A 20,000-nucleotide genomic window follows, 5' to 3' on the forward strand; every position below is an offset into this window, starting at 1 on the left:
AGGCGAAGGTGCGTTAGTGCCAAGCTCTGGTGTTTTCTTCCTGTGATCGTCTTGTTTTTGAACTTCTGTCAGACTTGGATGAGGTTAGGATACATTCTCTTTGTGGGATGTGAATAGATGAGGAGGTCTTGATGCTGGAAGAGAAATGAGATTTGTGCTTTTCTTTTGTGTTTAAAAAAAAAAGAGAGAAAAAATTTAAAGGAAAAGGGAAAGACGGAAGTATAATATATCGGATTCGATTTACTTCGCGTGCTTTTATAACGATGTGGTGATGTTTGTGTTGACTGCTATCATTTTTTAACGGAAACGGATAAAAATATCGAATAGCCCAGTCACGTTGATGGAAAATATACAGGAATTGATGATTAACACTTGAAGACAATCAAGTTTTCCACGTAATTAAAAGGTAAGTGACTCAAAAGTTTGATGTCAGATGACCTAAGTGGATTTTTTTGTCTGTAATTCATTGCTATCAGTATAGTATCATTTGAATTGCTTGTGTTGTAGTTAGTACATGTTCAGGTTGTTACGTAGTTAGAGAAGTAACAGTTACTGAAACGAGGTATTTTAGTTGAACATTTTCTTAAGTTGTTCTTTATTCTCTGTCATGTAATAATCTAAACTTCAAAGTAAACATATTGGGATTTTCAATCCACGTATTACTTTCGCATGTCCCCACGCAGGTGTAAGTTATCGCATATGCAAATTAAACGGCTGTGATCACTGTCACCGCGAATCGAATATTTACATCACATGATAATTCACTTTCAAAAATATTAGCAAACCTACCTTCAATTTCCGCATTTTCCTAAGTATGCAAATTATCAGTAACATTGTCTGACCTACAGTAATCTCGCAAAGTAAATATAACTTTACTCAGAGGATATCCACTTCAACACACCTGTAGTAATAGCAAAGCAAATAGCAAAACCATCGTAGGGTACCGTAGACAGGCCAGTGGTCACATTCGGAAACCTGTGACTCTTTACGATGATGGTGGTGATGATAATGATGGTGTTAATGAGACTTGTAATTGTGTTTACTTGTTATTGTTATCGTTAGTGCCATTATCATTATTTTTACTACTACTACCACTACTACTATTACTACCACTGTTAATACCGCTATTTCTAATAAAACTACTTCTAGAAACACTACTACCGCTAAAGCTCCACCAACAGAAACAACTGAACTACAATTATTATTATTACTACTACTACCTCCTCCTCTTCTACTTTTTTTTCTTCTTCTACTACTACTACTACTTCTATTACTATTACTACAATTACTACAATTACTATTGCTACAATTACTGTTACTACAATTACTGTTACTACAATTACTATTACTACTACTACTACTACTACTACTACTACTACTATTACTACTATTACTATTACTATTACTATTACTATTACTACTACTACTACTATTATTACTACTACTACTACTACTACTACTACTACTACTACTACTACTACTACTATATCAAATGCCCTACTACTACTATCACTATTATTATTGCTATTGGTATTAGTGATATTACTATTACTAAAACTATTATTTCTCTTACTACTTTACTGCTACTAATGATAATGATGATAGCAGCAAAACTATGATAATGATAATTAGGATAATAGCAATAATAATAATGATAATTATTATAATTTTTATTATTACTATTATTGCTATTACTTTGATTACATATTATTTCTACTACCACTACTACTACTACTACTACTACTACTACTACTACTACTAGCAGTAGTAGTAGTAGTAGTAGTAGTAGTAGTAGGAGGAGGTGATGATGATGTAGCAACAATGATAAGGATGATGAAAATGATAGTAGAACAGTAATAGCCTAGTGGTGATGATAATTTAATATCATTATTAGTTTCATTATTATTATTACTACTACCTATACTACTACTGCTATTGCTATTACTGTTATTATTAGCTATTGCTATTTTGTTATCATTTTTATTGTTATTTCTATCATAATTATCATCGTTATTGTTGTTGTTATTAGTTTTTGTTACTGTTAATGTAATAATCATCATTATTATTATTGGTTGTTGTTGCTCTTGTTATCATCATCAATTCATTTTTGTTGTAGAAAAAGAACGTTGTTAGATAATATTATAAATAATACCGAGACAGGTTACAGTGATAAACATTTTAATATCAAGTGTACCAGTGTATTATGAGGGAGGGAGGGAGAGAGAGAGAGAGAGAGAGAGAGAGTGAGAGAGAGAGAGAGAGAGAGAGTGTGTGTGTGTGTGTGTGTGTGTGTGTGTGTGTGTGTGTGTGTGTGTGTGTGTGTGTGTGTGTGTGTGTGGTGTGCGCGCGCGCGTGTGTATTTGTGTTTGTACGAATTAATTGATTTGGACAAGTCATTAGTAATCATAACTTTTACTTTATGTTTAATTTTAGCTATCCTTTATCATACCACTATCACTAAAACATGTTCTCGTCAATTCCATTACCTGATATTCTTGGAAACTTCCCTTAAAAATTAATGATTCGAACAGGCACCGAAGCAACCGTGCATATAGATGTATCAATTATTTTCTATCGGTAGTAGTAGTCCTCCATTAATGTTTAATCTTTCTTAAATATTGTGTAGGCCTACATTACACCAACGACCAGTAATTCCTGCCGGACGCTCATCTGTCGTCAAGCAGTCGCCTGTGATTAAGAGGCATTAGAGCTTTGTGATAAGACGCCGATAAGATGGACGTTATCAGCTTGGGTTGTGATCAGCAGCCCATGAACAAAAAATCGTTTTGATGGGAAGTTTCTCCCTGTCAGAATAGAGGAGGAGCGTGTGTAAAAGAGTAGGTTATATGCTTGTGTGAGGGTGGATGTGGAAATTGCATATCCGAAGAATTGATGAAAGTCGTTTTATTGCATACTATACACGAATTAAAAGAGAAAGAGAAACAAATATTACAATATATATATACGTATGTGTGTGTGTATGTATGTATGTATGTATGTGTATGTGTGTGTGTATGTATGTGTGTGTATTATATATATATATATATATATATATTTACACACTGGATGATTCATAGAATATGGCAGACACCCGCACTCTTGACTTGCTCGAGTCCAACATAAATGCCTATAATTTGTCTCTAAAGTGATTAACGATCATTCTGGCTTCCACCGCGCACTTTGATAACTTCTGTACCCAATTTTTATCTCGTGGAACCTTGATATATATATATATATATATATATATATATATATGGAGAGAGAGAGAGAGAGAGAGAGAGAGAGAGAGAGAGAGAGAGAGAGAGAGAGAGAGAGAGAGAGAGAGAGAGAGAGAGAGAGAGTCTGAAAAAGTAATAAGCAAGATAAAAACAAAACAAGAATAAAGAAAATAAAGTATATAACCCGTTAACAAACGAGAAATTGGAATAAAATTGATCCCGACTTAATGGGTCAAATACTTCATGTCAGCGCAAGCATCGAGGGGCGTCGATTACAACCCAAACACGCCAATACACTTGATCGTCACATTATCCACGGCCTTCGCTGCTTCTACGTGGCGTGTGGGGGCACCTCAGAGGCTCCATTATCGTATTCAGCAAAAGACAATAATTACCGTGTTGTACGAGATTTGTTAAGTGGAGAGAAACGTGAAGTGTTATAGTTATTGACATAATTGTTTTTACTACTACTGCTGCGGCTGTTACTATTATTGTATACTATTACTATTAATATAATCATTATTATTACAATGCTGCTGCTTTTACTATTACAACAACAGTAAAACTACTATTACCATCACAACTACTGTACTACTAGTAATAATAATGATAATAGCACTAGGTAGTAGCACTCGGGCTGAAAACGCGAGGGTGTCGACAGGGCGAAGCAGCGGTACAAGTAGGAGCTCGTATTTGGGACACTGAATCTTCTGACAGCTGAGACTATATTCCATGCTTGTTTTATTACTGTTTTATGCCTCTTTCGACTTTACGGTTTGAATTTATTAAAGGAAGCGGTGGGTTAGGAGGACACGGAGAAAGCGACGTGTCCAAGCGTATTTGGAAGAGTGCAAGGCAATGATAATTTGATTGCGCTGATGTATATTCGCAAGAAAGCGTAGATGGATTTAATTACGTTGATTTTTGTTGCAAATAGATGGGTTTGATTGCATTAAAATGGTATTGTTTATCATACTCTGCAACCTTTGATGAACTTGAAGGTTCGGATAAATGGTGTGTGAAATAAAAATATCCGTTAATTGTTTCACGCCAGTTACAGTCCCTATCAAACATATATCAGTGGACTTGCACATGGGGCATAGAAGGTCATACACAGAGGTCGCTTGCCTTCTTTCCTTCTCATTCAATGAAATAGAGAGAATGAGCATATGCAGTATGTTGCAAATGCTTAGATCTCCAGGTGACGCAGGCGGATCACGATGGAGCTAACCTAACAAGTCCAGCTGTGTACTTTGAGAGGTTGTGTGTAAGTCACTAAAATTCAGTACGTGTTTCTTTTTCTTCGGGATTTATATGTTATACTCTTTTACGAATTATAGAGCAGTTTTATGGTTTGAAATCTTGAGAAGGCACAGAAGTCTCGTCTCGTAATAAACGCCTTTCTCTCCCTTGGGTCAGCGTCAGGGTCTGTTTAGGCGAGTGCATACCGCGGTGCATGCGTCGGGGCGTGCGAGCAGCCGCTGCAGGCGTGCCGGCAGTTCTTGAGGCCGGATTAAAGCCCGGGAGGAAACCGGGCGAAAGGACACAGCGGAAGTCTCCCAAGATGGCGACGTCGCTCTGCCAGGGTCGCGCGTGCCTCCGGATAGCCCTCGGCGCCGATGCCACTGCCACCGGGAGCTGGAGGCTTCACTGCGTGCGCCAGCCAGAGTGTCTGTTCTTTCTCATGGATGCTCGCACGCACGCGCGTTTGCGGCCACGAATACATGCGCCCTCTAGTTTGCTTCCAGGATCTCACTGTTTGTTGTTTGTCGCGCTCGCAAGTGTTTTCCTGTCATTTTTCACACCGTGACTCTGCCACGGTCCGGCGCCCTTCGCGGTTCTGATTGCAGGTTAGCAGAAAACGACCTCGGACTTTGTGTTGCGCGCCGGTCATGCAGCAACACCTGCTCCATCTCGATTAGGCGCCTCAGCGGGAGGATCCTAATCTCGTTAAAGCCCATTTAGTCCTGATTGCCTCTGCTCGGCTGCCGCTCCTGCCCAGCCAGCCTTTAGGTCCTACATCACTGGTCAGCAAATTCAGCACACTCGTTACCCCGCGATAGTAGTGTGTTTACTTGTCTTTTGTTCACCTATACGTATTCAACTTCACAACTTCTTTTTATTTCTTGTATTCGCGTCGACACACACACACACGCAAACATGCCTTCGTTCCTCGCAAAATATCCCAGGATTTGGCGGCAGATTCAATATTCCCGTCGACACCCAGCCTTCCCAAGACTCCGTGGGTGGCCGTGACGGGCGGGCAAGCGGGCGGGCGGGAGGGCGGTGGGCGTGCGTGCAGGCGGGCGGGGAGTGCTGTCCGAGGGCGGGCGGGAGAGCAGGTGTCCGGCGAGGAGGCCATCATCTGCTAGCCGCTTGAACAACTCCGGGAGGGGGAATCGCCGGGATCAAACGTGTGTTGCGTGACCGGTAGGGATTTGGGGGGGAGGGGGGAGGGAGGGGGAGGGAGGCGTTCCTTGCAAGATGGGTGCAGCCAGAAGGGAGACAAGGATAGGTAGAGAGGAGAAAGGAGAGAGAGGTAGTGGGTGAGAAGGAATGAGATGGGGAGGGAGAGAGGGAGATAGGGAGGGAGAAGGAGAAAGGACAGAGGGGTGGGAGAGAAAGGGAGGGAAAGAGAGAGAAAGGAGGGAGAAAGGGAGAAAAGGGGAGAGGGGAAAAGAGAGAGAGAGAGAGAGAAAGTGTGTATGTGAGAGGGAGAGAGGGAAAGAGAGAGAGAGGGGGAGATAGAGAGAAAGAGAGAGAGAGAAAGAAAGGAAAGTTGAAAGAGAAAGAGAGGAGAGAAAAGGGGGAAGAGAGAGAATAAGACAACAGAATTTAGAGCGAGCGAGAGAGAGGTGGGGGGGGGGGCAAAGAAGGAGAGAAAGGGGGAGGGGAAGATGGAGGGAGACGATCGGGATATCGAGAAGGGCACGAGTTCAGGACTTGAGTGCACACACAGCCTTTATTTCATTTATCCGAGTGCCATAGTAGACATATTCTCATCTTACTGGAGTTCTATGGGAAAAAGTAGGACTGTGTGATTGACTTCGGGGAACGTATATTGATTTCGTCCTATATATGTGTACGTGTATATGTTGGCATTCGTGTATATACGCGTATGTGTGGGTATTCATAGGAGTAACAGCATATGTTCGGCTTAGTTGAATGTCGAAGCTTTCGTAATTCTCAAGAGGAAATTAACCTCAACATGGATAGGCAACATGTCGAGTGTATTGGTATGCTTATTAGCATGAAACTACAATCAATATAATGTCCGTATTGCGGGGTTCGACGAGAAAAAGGGGTGGGGGAGGAGGGGGCAGCGATTGCCGTTTTAATTAGGGGGTGTTGGAGGTGTGGGAGGGGGGGGGTAGCTTAGGGTACGTGTTGATGGCGAAGGAAGAGGACGGGAGGGAGAAGAATGAAGGAGGAAGGAAGAGGGAATGGAGAGGGATGAGGATGGGAGGGAGAGGGAATAAAGAGGAATGAGGAGGAGAGGGAGAAGAGGACGGGATGAGAAGTAGGGAGGAAAAGAAGAAAGAAAGCGAAGAGCAAACAGGAGATGGAAGAGGAGAGAAGAAAGCAAAGTAAAATGAGCGGGTGAAGGGAGGGAATAAGGGCATGAGTAGGAGTAGGAGTAGGAGTAGACACCTCTGCTAATGACTCCGGATCCCGCCTCCTTCCATACACTCCCGCCCTTAGTAGTTGGCTGAGAGGACGAGAGGAGGTAGTTATATCCCTTGAGTATGTCATCAGTGCGGATTTCTCTGTGATTATCAGGGTAAACACGGGCGTAGAGGGCGTGGGCGGGGCGGGTGGGGAAGGGGACTGGGAGGGGAGTGGGAGGAGGGTAAGGGGCGTGGCCGATCGCTTGTTTTTAATCGGGGTAATTTAAGGGTATCGCTCCAATCGCTCCGTTAGTCTGATGTCGAGAGCCTTTATGATTGTTTTTTTTTGTTTTTTTTTTTCGGAGAATAATGAGACGTCAGGAGTTTATAATTTGCTTTTCAGTTCTTTTTTTTTTTTCTTTTCTTTCTTTTTTACGATGTTTTTGATTTTTTGTATGACTTTTTTTTCGGTAATTGGAATTTGTTTGTAGAGATCTGTATGTATATTTTTTTAATGGGATAAATGACATGAGATAAATGAGCATCGCGACCCAGAAAGGCAGAAGTATTTCGACCCAGCAACTCCATGACACGTGACAGCCAGCGCAGTGCCGCCATGGTGCGTCCTCGCGAGGGCAGGCACCCTTTCCCCCTCACACCTGGCGCTCTCGTGCCTGTTGCTGATGCCATGGCCGAGTATAGGACCTTGAGGCATGTGGTTTATTATTGAAGGCGGGATATTCTTGTAGTTGATTATGCCTCTAGTCATGCGGGAAACGAGGAGGACACTTGCATGGCATTTTTCGCGGCTTGTCCCACCCCCTCCTCCCTCCACCTCCCTCCACCTCCCTCCCGCCCGTGGTTGCTAAGTTGTAGTTGAAACTGTGTAGAAAGAATTATCAGCGGATGAGGTATGGTGAGAGCTCTCTGTTACCGTTATCGGCATTCATTGTTGTTATTGTTGTTGTCAACAGGGTAGCTGTAGTGGTAGTAATACCCGTTTGGTTATTAAGGAGAGTATTCTAGGTTATACTAGTAGTAGGTATTGTTGAATTTGCTGAAGTAGTATTAGCTGCGTAGCTGTGTGTTGTAAATGCTTCTGCAAATGACGAAACCGTTGCTGATGCAAAACCGTTTCTATTAATAACGATATTGCCGCCTTCGGCATCTCATCAACAAGACTCCGACATCTGTACACATTAGCTTGATGCCGCTGAGCAAGAGCACGACCCTTGTGAAATAGGCGGCAGGTTCTTCGTGCTTGGAGTACCCGTCTCCATCCTCTGCCTTGCCCCTACCCCTTCCCTTCTTCCCTTCCCCTTATCCCTTCCCTCTTCCCCTTCTCTCCTTCCCCTTACCCCTTCCCTCTTCCCCTTACCCCTTCCCTCTTCCCCTTCTCCCCTCACTTTCCCTCTGCTCTTACCCTCTTCTCTTCCTCTTCCTATCTTCCCGTCCCCTTCCCCTTTCTGTTATAATGTACTCTTCTCCCTTCCCTTTCCCCTTTCTCTCTTCCCTTCTCCTCTCCCCTCCCTCAGTCCACTTCCCCTCTCACCCTTTACCTTCCCCCTTTCCCTTTCCCTTTCCCTTTCCCTTTCCCTTTCCCTTTCCCTTTCCCTTTCCCTTTCCCTTTCCCTTTCTCTTTCCCTTTCTTCTCCTCTCCCCCTCTACAATCTTTCTCCCCTCCCCATCCCCTTTCTCCTCCTTGCCTCCTTTTCCCCTTTCTTCGTACCTCTCCCTCTCTTTCTCCTCTCCCCTTCCTGCACCTCCTTTCTCCACTACCACTCCCCTTTCCCTATTCCCCTTTTTCCTTCTCCTTACCTCCCATCTCCCCTCTCCCCTCTCCCCTCTCCCTTTTCCCCTCTCCTCGCATCTCCCCCTTTCTTCTTTCCCCTCTCCCCACCCCGAACTTACCCGCTTCTCCGAAAGCCGCCCCTCCCTGCCCCCACCTGCCCCACCCCCCGATTTCTTTCGGCGTCTCCCCGGCGATAAACTCCTCCCGGCGCGGCCCCGTCAGGAAACACTTGGCGATGCAAATAAGCGGTGTCGTGGCATGACGTATTGGCCGGAGCGACGATGATGGGCGCCCCCCCCCCCCGCCCGTCCCCTACGCCCGCACGCCCGCCCTCTCATTACCCACGAGCCCGCTACACAGGCCCTCCGCCCGCGATCTTGCTGCTGCCTCCACAAGTCTGCATTCCACTCCTCCACTTCTTCCACAAATCCACATTTTTTTCCCACATCCTACTGAAGATCAGATTCCACTCCTCCACCTCTTCCAGAAGTCTGCTTTCCGCTTCACCTCTTCCACAAGTTTGCTTTCCTTTCTTCCACCTCCTCCTGAAGTCTCGTTTCCACTCCTCCACCTCTTCCACAAGATGCCTTTCTCTTCACCTCTTCCATCATAAGTGAAAGAGCAATCCACCTCTTCCACCATTCCATCCCTTCCACCTCTCTGCCATTGCTGTTGCTTCGCCATTTCTCCACTTGCAGATACTTTTTTAACGTTTCTTCTTCTCCTTCCTCTTCTTCTTTTCTTCTTCTTTTCTTCATCTTCTTTTCTCCTTCTCCTTCTTCTTCTTCTTCTTCTTCTTCTTCTTCTTCTTCTTCTTCTTCTTCTTCTTCTTCTTCTTTTCTTCATCTTCTTTTCTTCTTCTTTTCTTCTTCTTCTTTTCTTCTTCTTCTTCTTCTTCTTCATCTTCATCTTCTCCTTCTTCTTCTTCTTCTTCTTCTTCTTCTTTTCTTCATCTTTTCTTCATCTTCTTTTCTTCTTCTTCTTTTCTTCTTCTTCTTTTCTTCTTCTTCTTTTCTTCTTCTTCTTCTTCTTCTTCTTCTTCTTCTTCATCTTGTTTGACCACGTGTACACATATCCACCTGCGACACCCTTTAGTTTAGGGTTTGCAAATCACACTAATTAGCACGGCTGTTCGTTAGATAGTAACAAAAGTCTTGGTAATTTGGAACGCATGCGAAATATCAATTGAAAACATATGCAGAGGCTATTGCGCATGCATTTACGGCACGCTACTTATTATGGGCATTAGCTTGTAGTTTTTTTGTTTTTTTTTTTTTCCTTGTCAAAAGATATTATCCATTTTCTCGTTTGTTAAATCATATTTATATACACCATTATTTCTTTATGTTTATGTTCTGGAATTACCGTGTCCTGCCTTCAGTTTATTGTGACGATGAAGTAGGTTATACATTAACAATGATGTGTTGGATCTGTTTGGATTTAGTGGGATAAAAATTGCGCCGCGGGTTTCTGTTTATAATGTGTTCTAAATGTGACGAAAGTAAGACGCACATTGAGGGAAAAAAGGTGCATAGAAATGTATATTTTTTAGGCCAGTTAAAACTCTTTTTAAGTTCTTTCCTCACAGGAAATACTGACGGGGTGGTAAGGAAAGGTTTATCCTATATTCTAGGAGACCTGAATCAAATATTCCCCAAGCAAACACTTCCTTGATAATCTGTTCATAGCATCTTAAAAGAAGAGAGAGGGCAGGTGGGCAACCTTTTGTGCAGCGCCCCAGAACGGAGAGAGAACAACCAGATGTACAGGAGAGTGCTCTTTTGCCCAGCTCTCTCTCTCTCTCTCTCTCTCTCTCTCTCTCTCTCTCTCTCTCTCTCTCTCTCTCTCTCTCTCTCTCTCTCTCTCTCTCTCTCTCTCTCTCTCTCTCTCTTCTCTCTCTCTCTCTCTCTCCCTCTTCTCTTCCCTCCCTTTCCCTTTCCCTTTCCCTTTACCTCTCTCCCCCCTCACTCCCCTTCCCTTTCCTCCTCCCTCTCTCTCCCCCTCCCTCCCTCCCTCCCTCCCTCCCTCCCTCCCTCCCTCCCTCCCTCCCTCCCCCCCACCCCCTCACTCTAAAAAAAAAAGACCTAGCGAGAGAGAGAAACATGCCACAACTAAGATGTAAACATAGATGTGTAATTTAGAACAGCAACGCTTGAGATGAAAGCAAGTTTACAGGCAAGACGTGTGCATGTGGCAAAGGTAATTAAAGCTGGGAATTAACACTGGAGAGCTAAGAGGGCTGCTGAAGAAGGAGGAGAAAGAGGAAAGGAGGATTGGAGGGGGGGGGGGAAAGAGGACTTGAGAAAGGGAGGTGAAAGCGAGAGGAAAATTGTTATTAAAATGAAGGCGGGGATGATGATGATGGCGATGAGGAAGAGGAGAGGAGGAGGAGAGAGAGAGAGAGAGAGAGAGAGAGAGAGAGAGAGAGAGAGAGAGAGAGAGAGAGAGAGAGAGAGAGAGAGAGAGAGAGAGAGAGAGAAAAAAAAAAAAAGGGGGAAGGTGCGGAGACTTAAGACGAAGAATAGATCTCGGAGAGCAAACGCACTCCATCCCCTCCCCCATTCCCCTCCCTCCTCCCCTCCCCTCCCCCATTCCCCTCTCCCCTCTCCCATCCAAGATAAGAGCAAGATTATGGCCCTAAAGCATTGACTAAGTAACGATTACACTTTGTAGGCTGGCGCAAAGCTCAATAATCAAGGGAGGGATAAACCATTAGATAATTTCGCCGCGTGTGTGAGCGGGCGCGTCCAGGCCGGCGTTACGGAGCCTGGCGGTGCGTGAAGACAGCGCGCCAGACAAGACGGGGGAAATTAGGCAACGGGAAAGAGAAGCTGGGGGAGGAATTTTGCAATCGTCATTGAGGAGAGGATGGAAGATGGAGGAGGAAGGAGGAGGAGAAGTAGAAGTAGAAGTAGGAGTAGGAGAAGGAGACGTAGACTTAGGAGAAGGAGGAGGAGAAGTAGAAGTAGAATTAGGAGAAGGAGTAGGAGTAGGAGTAGGAGTAGGAGAAGGAGGAAAAGGAAAAGGAAAAGGAAAAGGAAAAGGAGAAGGAGAAGGAGAAGAAATAGATAAGCAGAGACAGACAGACAGAGGCAGAAATATGAAAGGAAAGAAAAAAAAAAAAACTAAACAAAAACAAACGCAGACAGTTCCTTGAAGTGTCTGTGTAATGAAGTTGGATGTCCCTCTTCAAGGAAATTCTCCCTCGCAAGTGGTAAACCGAAGACGGATCTCGAGACGCACGGTTGGGAGGAAGTGGCGCCAGGTCCTCGAGGCGTTTTCGAAAGGCGTCGGATTCCTCGATTTTCCATTGAGACGGAGATTTCGATTCTCGTCTCTCTCTCTCTCTCTCTCTCTCTCTCTCTCTCTCTCTCTCTCTCTCTCTCTCTCTCTCTCTCTCTCTCTCTCTCTCTCTCTCTCTCTCTCTCTCTCTCTCTCTCTCTCTCTCTCTCTCCTCTCTCTCTCTCTCTCTCTCTCTCTCTCTCTCTCTCTCTCTCTCTCTCTCTCTCTCTCTCTCTCTCTCTCTCTCTCTCTCCTCGTCTTCGTCGTCCTCCTCCTCCTCCTCGTCGTCTTCATCCTCCTCGTCTTCGTCCTCCTCGTCTTCGTCCTCCTCGTCCTCCTCCTCCTCGTCTTCGTCCTCCTCCTCCTCCTCCTCCTCGTCTTCGTGCTCCTCCTCCTCGTCTTCGTCCTCCTCCTCGTCTTCGTCCTCCTCCTCGTCTTCATCCTCCTCCTCCTCGTCTTCGTCCTCCTCCTCTTCGTCTTCGTCCTCCTCCTCCTCGTCTTCGTCCTCCTCCTTCTCCTCGTCTTCGTCCTCCTCCTCCTCCTCCTCGTCGTCTTCGTCCTCCTCCTCCTCCTCCTCCTCCTCCTCCTCCTCCTCCTCCTCCTCCTCCCTCGATCTGCTTTCCCGATGTTCGTGGAGATAAAGAAGGCTATGAATCCGTGCTCTGCATTTTTTATTATTATTTTTTTTTTTTAATCCTCTTCCCGGCAGTTTTCGTTTCAAGGATCGGAAAATTATTATTGTTATTATTTTACGAATTACGACGGCGTGGTAAAGTTGGTCATGCGTGGATCACGTTGCGTTCCATTATACTTTTTTTCTCGTTCTTTCTTTCTTTCGTTTCTTATTCTTTTTTTTTTTTTTTTTTTTTTTTAACGTAAGTGTTTTTTTTATGGTTTTATATTCGTAATGGTTTCTTTGCGTCGAGGTATTTCTCCTCCGTTCTCTCTCTCTCTCTCTCTCTCTCTCTCTCTCTCTCGATTTCTTTTCCCTTTGTTTTTTTATCTTCATTTTCTTTATCGCTATTTCCTCAACGATGTCATCTGTTCCCTCTTCCAGTGTCATTTCCCTTGACCCTTTTGAGCTACTAGCTGCCTCCGTTTGTTGCCGTTCCCGGTCGTTATCTGCCGTTCCCCGCCGTTCTCTATTATTCCCTGCCGTTCTCTACCGTGTCCTGACATTTCCCCGATGTTCTCTGCTGTTCCCTGACGTTCTCTATCGTTTCCTGACATTCCCTGATGTTCTCTACCGTTCCCTGCCGTTCCCTGCCATACCTTGTCTTTCATTTATCCTGTACTGTCCATTGTCTGTCCATGCCATTTACTGTTCTCTTCTTGGCGGTATTTGTTGTTACCGGCCGTTCTATACTGTTTATCCCACCCTCTGCTATCCCCGCCCGTCCTCCCCCAGCTATATCAAGCTGCCATATGCCATCCCACGCCCTCCTGTGCCACGCAAAACCGTTCATCTCACGTTTTTCGACGTCGGTTCTCACAGCTCTCTGCCGTCCGTCGACGTCCCTCTGTCGTCCCTTCTCGCCGCTCTCCGCTGTCCCTTGACATCCCTCTGAAGTCTCTTTCCGCCCTCTGCCGTCCCTTCTCGCCCTCTGTCGTCCCTTCTCGCCCTCTGTCGTCCCTTCTCGCCCTCTGCCATGCATTCCCGCCCTCTGCCGCCCCTGCCAGACCACACCACTAACACACGACCGCCAGACACAAGTTAAAAGACCAGGTTCTGGCTGCACGAACGCGGGCTTTTGTGTCACGACGGACCGCAGGCGTGAACTCATACCTCGTGTAAACAAGGGTCAAGTGACGATCCGTTGTTTGGAATTAATTATTTTTTTTGTATGGAGAGAGCGAGAGAGGGAGGGAGAGGTAGAGAGGGAGGGGCAGGAAGAGAGGGAGAGGAAGAGAGAGAAAGATTTTGATGTAGGTTTCTTGGTTAAACATTGAGTGCTAAATGCCGTAGAAAAAGTTAATTGCCGAAAACAGGGAAAGGAAAACGGCTGCAACAAGAGTGCCAACTGATGCTGGACAGACACGGGCGGGAAGCGGCACTCGACGGCTACACCCGCACCCGGCGCCGCAGACACTACAAGGCGTGTGCCGCGATCTGGCCATGTGGCACTACTTGGGCATGTGGCACCCATCACGTCCCCTGCTTGCCCTCTTACCTTTCGGCAGCCAGACGTGGCGGGGGAGGGGGGGGGGGCATAGAATAGGTAAAAAGGGGAGGAGATAGAAGACAGGGTTAAGGATTACAGTAGACTTAAACGAATAATAGGAAGGGACGAAAAAATAAAACTGGAGAGAAGATAAAACAAACGTGAAAATTTGATTAGATAAAGAAAAATCCGATAACTGAAGAGAAGATCAAAACGTAGACTGGACCTTAAAAACGTAGAAAAAAAAATATAGACCATTACAGAGAAGAAAAAAAAAAATTAAAACGTAATTGTAGAACAAGGAGGGATGTCTAAAAAAGAAGTGCCAGAGTAAAAAAAAAAATATGAAAAAAAAAACATTTCGATCGGAAGTTTACGAAACACCCAAGGACAGGACCGGCGCACCCGAACGGGATTCCAGGAGAGGTGCAATCGCGACGGCGGCGGCGACGGAGTAAAAGGTCAGGCAGCGGCGAGAAAGGAGAGACATCGCGGGTCAAACCGGGTCAAGGATAGGTTCGCCAGGGGGCCCCAGTCTAGATTTGGGAGTGGTGGGGGAGATTTAGTCGCCTCCGCCACGCAGGTGCGAATGCTCACGCCCCTCTACTGGGGTAAGGTGGGAGGGGGAGGGAGGATGGGGAAGGGAAGGGTGAGGGAGGGTGGGAGAGGGAGAGGGAGGGAGGATGGGGAAGGGGAAGGGTGAGGGAGGGTGGGAGGGGGAGAGTGGGAGAGGGAGGGAGGATGGGAGAGGGAGGGAGGATGGGAGAGGGGGAGTGGAGAGGGAGGGCGATGGGGAATAGGAGGGGGAAGGGGGTAGGAAGAAGGATGTTAGGCCTAGTTCGCTCGGTGGTCGCGCTTAATTAATGAGGAAAATTGTTCGTGTTTAGGAGGTGGGGATGGGGGGGTAAGAGGAGAGGAGATAAAAAAAAAAGACTGGTCATCCACGCTTAGAAAAAAGAAAACAAAAAAGAAAGAGAAAAGATGGATAATCCGCCACGTCGGATAAAAGTCGGATAATGATCTGGCGAGGTGATAGATGATTACTTTGCGGTTAACGAGATCAGATTGCGTGTTATTTTCGAAGTACCGTTTGTGTGGCGTTTGGGGCTCGTGGCAAAGCCTGCTCATTAGGAAGGCTTAACGAGCTTGTAGCATCGCCGACCGCTGGCACGCACAAACGCACGCGAACGAGGGCGCCGGCCCCGACGAAGGAAGCTCTCGGGGAAGTCGTTAGGAATCCGCTAATGACCCGGAAGTGGTCGTTAATAGCTTGTTTGCTGGATTATTGTGTGGGGCCGAGGGACCCTTGGCTCTTCACGGGTCTCGGGGGTAGTGAGGGTCAGCTGGGAATTGGTAGGGGGGGGGAGGGAGAGGGAGGGATGAGGGAGAGGGAGAGGTAGAGGTAGAGGAAGAGGAAGAGGAGGGAGGGATGAGGGAGAGGGAGAGGGAGAGGAGGGAGGGAAGAGGGAGAGGAAGAGGAGGGAGGGAAGAGGGAGAGGGAGAGGGAGAGGAAGAGGAAGAGGAGGGAGAAGGAGAGGCAGAAGAGGGAAAGGGATGAGGGAGGGAAGAGGGAGAGGGAGAAGGAGAGGAAGAGGAGGGAGAAGGAGAGGAAGAGTAGGGAGAGGGGGAGGGGGAGGTGTGCGGGCGGGTCGTGGCGCCACGAGCTGAGCTTGGTTTGTTCTCCTCCCTCCGGGGATGTTTCGTTCTGCTTGGCTAACCCGGGCTGGCTCCTACATTTCGCCACTTCCTTGTCGCTTATCTGGCTTTTCTCTTGCTATTTTCTTTTGCGTCTTTCTTTGATAAGGTTTCTTCCTCTCCCCCCTCCCCTCCTTCCGTCCCTTTCTCTCTTTCCTCCGTTTTCTTTTACTTTGTTTTCCATGTTTTCGGTAATTAACATTCGATGTACAATCAAGAAATCTACATCAAAACTCTCTCTCTTTCTCTCTCTCTCTCTTTCTCTCTCTCTCTCTCTCTCCCTCCCTCCCTCCCTCCCTCCCTCCCTCCCTCCCTCCTCTCCCTCCCTCCTCTCCTCCCTCCCTCCCTGCCTTCCTCCCTCCCTTCCTCCTTCCCTCCCTCTCTCTCCCCCTTCCCTCCTTCCCTCCCTCCTTCCCTCCCTCCCTCCTTCCCTCCGTCCCTCTCTCTCTCCCTTTCCCTCCCTCGCTCCCTTCGTTCCTTTCCTCTCCATTTCTCCCTCCCTCCCCATCCTTCCATCCTTCCCTTTCCCCCTTCTTTCCTCCCTCCCTCTCTACCTCCCACATCTTTCTATCTCTCTTTCCATGTGTGTGTGCGCTTGTCTCCTTGTCTGTATTCTTGCAAGTGCCCTTTTATCGGCCTTCTGTCCCTAATCTGCATTTCCTATTCCCTTCCCCACCATCTCCTCCCCTCCTCCCCTCCTCCCCTCCTCCCCTCCTCCCCTTACAAGTATCCCATGACACTCATCATGCACATCGTTATTACTGCTAAATGGCCCCATTATGCGCCTCCCCCCCCCCCTCATCCTCACCTCTCTTCTCTCCCCCTCTTCTCCTATCCCCCCTCCTTCCCCTCATATCCCTTACTCTTATATCCCTTCCTCTCTTTTTTTCTTTCTTCCTCTTTCTCTTTCTGTCCTTCTACGTTCTCGCCCTTCTCTCTTCCGTCTTTCTCTCTCTCTCTTCTCCCTTCTTTCCTCTCTCCACTCCTCTCTCTCTCTTCCTCATTTCACTTTCTTCCTTTTACCACTTCTCCTCCCTTGCTTTTCCTCTCTTCCCTTCCCTAACTTCTCATATCCCCCCTTCTGTTCTATCTTCCCCTTTCTCGTTTTCCGCTCTCTTTCTTCTTCCACCTTTCATCTCCTTTATCTCCTCCTCTTATCATCTTTCCTCTTCCTCATTTTTCTCCTTCTCTCCCCATCCTTTCCCCTTCTCATTTTCCTCCCACTTACCTCTTCCTTTCCCCTTACCGTCTTTTTCTTTTCCTTCCCGTCTCCCTTTCTCCTCTTCCTCCTCTTTTCCCTTCTCATCTCCCCTCCCCTCCCTTTCGCATTCTCCCTTTCCCTTTCTCCCTTTCCCCCCTCCCCCTTCCTACTTCCCCTCCTTCCTACTTCCCCCTCCTTCCCTTCTCCTCTCCCTCCCTACCTCCTCCCCCTTCCTTTCCCACCCCCCTCCCTCTCCCCCTCTCATAAGCGGCCCGTGTCCAATTTGAAAGCGATCTGAACGCCTTTTTTTTTCAGACCAATTTCCGACCAGATGCCCTTTCCCTTTGACTTTGAGACTCTTTGCTTGCTCTGTATAACGTGTGTGCGTGTGCGTGTGCGTGTTGTTGTTGCTGCTGTTCTGTGGCAGTGTTGATTTTTTAACTTTATTTATTTATTTATTTATTATTGTTGTTGTTACTATTTTTTGTTGTTGTTATTATTATTATTATTATTATTATTGGTATTATTATTATTATCATTATTGTGTATTATTATTATTATTATTATTGTTGTTATTATTATTATTATTATTATCATTATCATTATCATTATTATCATTATTATTATTATAATTAATATTATTATTTGTATTATTTTTACTGTGTAAATTGCATTATTTTATACTGCCTTGGTAATTGGTGTCTGTTTATTCACAACATATATATAGCCGAATTCGCTCTTGGAGTTTTGTCTATTTTCCTTTGGTTTTGTATGTTTTTTATCATTTTTAATTAGTTTAGGGTTGTTAAAGTTCTATTTTTTGTGGTTTTAAATATGTGTTTGTTCCTTTATTATTATATATATTTTTTTTTTACATACTGCTTTGTGTGTTTTTCTTTTTGACTTTATGTGATGAATATCGATGTTGTATTTTTATCGAAAACTCCCATTTCTTTTCGTTGTGTGTTATTTTCACTTGTAGGACACAGTCAATCATAATAATATTCTCATCAACGAATCCATTAATCAGCGTAAGAGGAACAGTTAATTGCCAACTCATCACCACCACCATCATTATCACCATTATCATAAATATAATAATCATCATCGTCGTCATCGTCATCGTCATCATCATCATCATCATCATCATCATCATCATCATCATCATCATCATCATCACCATCATCACCATCATCACCATCATCACCATCATCATCATCATCATCATCATCAGTCATCAATCGTCATCAATCATCATCATCATAGGTCGTTGTCTTCATGAGAGCCTTATTCTTTAAAAATCTTTCTTTAAATTGATTTCCCTTCACGATGCCATTTCATGCACAATTTACTCGCGCTTTCAAGGTGGTTCACGTTTTAGAAAGTTGGTCTAATTACCATTTCTCGGCGGGGAGAGTCTGCACGATCGGGGGGGAGAGGGGGGGTGGTGAAGGAGGGGGAGGGGAGGGGGGTGGAGAGAGGGGGGAGTGTAGTTATGTAGAGGTTATGTTTGTTTGTTTGTTTTTTGTTTTTTTGTGTTTTTGTTTTTGTTTGTTCTGTTGGTCGTTTGTTTGTTGCTGTCTTTGATGTGCGTCCCTTTGTCTTATTTGTTTGTTTATTTGTTTCTAACCTTTTATGTTTTTTGTCTTGCGTCTTCCTCTTTTCGTTTCGTTTTCTTCCTAGGTCTTATCTCTATCTTCTCTCTCTCTTCTCTCGTCTATCTTCTATCTTCTCGATTCTCTTCTCTTCTCTCTCTCTTCTATATCCTCTTTTGTCTTCTCTTCTCTTCGCTTCTCTTTTCTTCTCTTTTCCTCTCTTCTCTTCTCTTTTATTCTTCTTTCTTTCCCCATACTCTATGTCTCTCTTTCCTCTCTCCCTTTGCCCCTCCGTTGTTTTCCTATTTCCTTTCTTTGATTAATTATATTTTTTCCTGTAATTACTCCTCTCTGTTGAGATTACATTTATTCATGTTATTTAGAGGGAAAGCCTCCATTATTAATATTTAATTAATCTCCTACCACACTACCATTCACCACCTACCATAGGATACTATTATTAGCCTGATTACCATCGCGAGATAGCAAAGGATTAATCCCACGACTGCTGCCTTGACACGTGACTTGAGAACCCGCCGTCGAGGGCAGCGCCGTGCATCACCTCGATCTTCTTCTGGTGGCGTCTGTGGTTTTTCGTGACGAGGGAGAGGGAAAGAGAGGGAGGGAGGAAGAGATAGGGAGGGAAGGAGAGAGAGGGAGGGAGGGAGAGGGAGAGAGAGAGATAGAGAGGGAGAGAGAGAGAGAGAGGGAGAGAGAGAGAGAGAGGGAGGGAGAGGGAGAGGGAGAGAGAGAGGGAGAGAGAGAGAGAGAGGGAGAGGGAGAGGGAGAGAGAGAGAGAGAGAGAGAGAGAGAGAGAGCGGGAACTGGAACGAGAAAGAGAAAGATCATCCGTCCGTTCGTCCGTCCGTCTGTCCGTCCGTCCGTCCGTCCGTCCGTCCATCCGTCCGTCCGTCCGTGCGTCTGTGATGTTTCGTGACGAGGGAGAGGGAGAGAGTGAGAAAGAGAGAGAGAACGGGAACGGGAACGAGAAAGAGAAAGACCGTCCGCCCGCCCGTCCGTCCGTCCGTCCGTCCGTCCGTCCGTCCGTGCGTCTGTGCCTTCCCATTCTCTCTCCCGACGGCGTCACGATCGCGGCCGAACTCCGGTGCCGCGGCTGCGCCCTGACCCCCGCGTGCGCTCTATCTGTTCCGCTTGTCAGGTCGCGGGAGAGGGAGCAGTTGGGGCCGGTCGGAGGGGTGGGAGTAGGGAGGGGGGCGGGGGGAGAGAATTGTGGGTTGGGGGAGAGTGGGAGGGTTAAAGAAAAGAGTTGGAGGAGGAGGAAGAGAGAGGGTTGAGGAGAAGGAGAGGGCGAGGAGAGGTAAGTGTGAGAGGGAAAGGGAGATTGAGTGAGAGAGGGAGAGGGCGAACTAGTGGGAGAGGGTGGGAATCGGAGAAAATACAATCGGGGGGGAGGGGGGTTACTTGTTCTGATAACATGGGTAACCGA

At 46.0% G+C, this 20,000-nt stretch overlaps 1 protein-coding gene across 1 annotated transcript in view; it reads left to right on the forward strand.

Annotated features, from left to right (window-relative positions):
* The window catches only part of LOC125031017 (fibroblast growth factor receptor 4-like), a 129,319-nt gene that overhangs the window by 172 nt on the left and 109,147 nt on the right, over positions 1-20,000 (forward strand). Inside the window, exon 1 of the mRNA XM_047621436.1 lies at positions 1-406. This exon is cut by the window's left edge and continues 172 nt beyond it. The gene's annotated coding sequence lies outside the window, so the exon portion shown is untranslated. The remainder of the gene's footprint in view (positions 407-20,000) is intronic.

This window comes from Penaeus chinensis, chromosome 12, assembly GCF_019202785.1.
Source record: "Penaeus chinensis breed Huanghai No. 1 chromosome 12, ASM1920278v2, whole genome shotgun sequence".
NCBI classification, from domain to species: domain Eukaryota; kingdom Metazoa; phylum Arthropoda; class Malacostraca; order Decapoda; family Penaeidae; genus Penaeus; species Penaeus chinensis.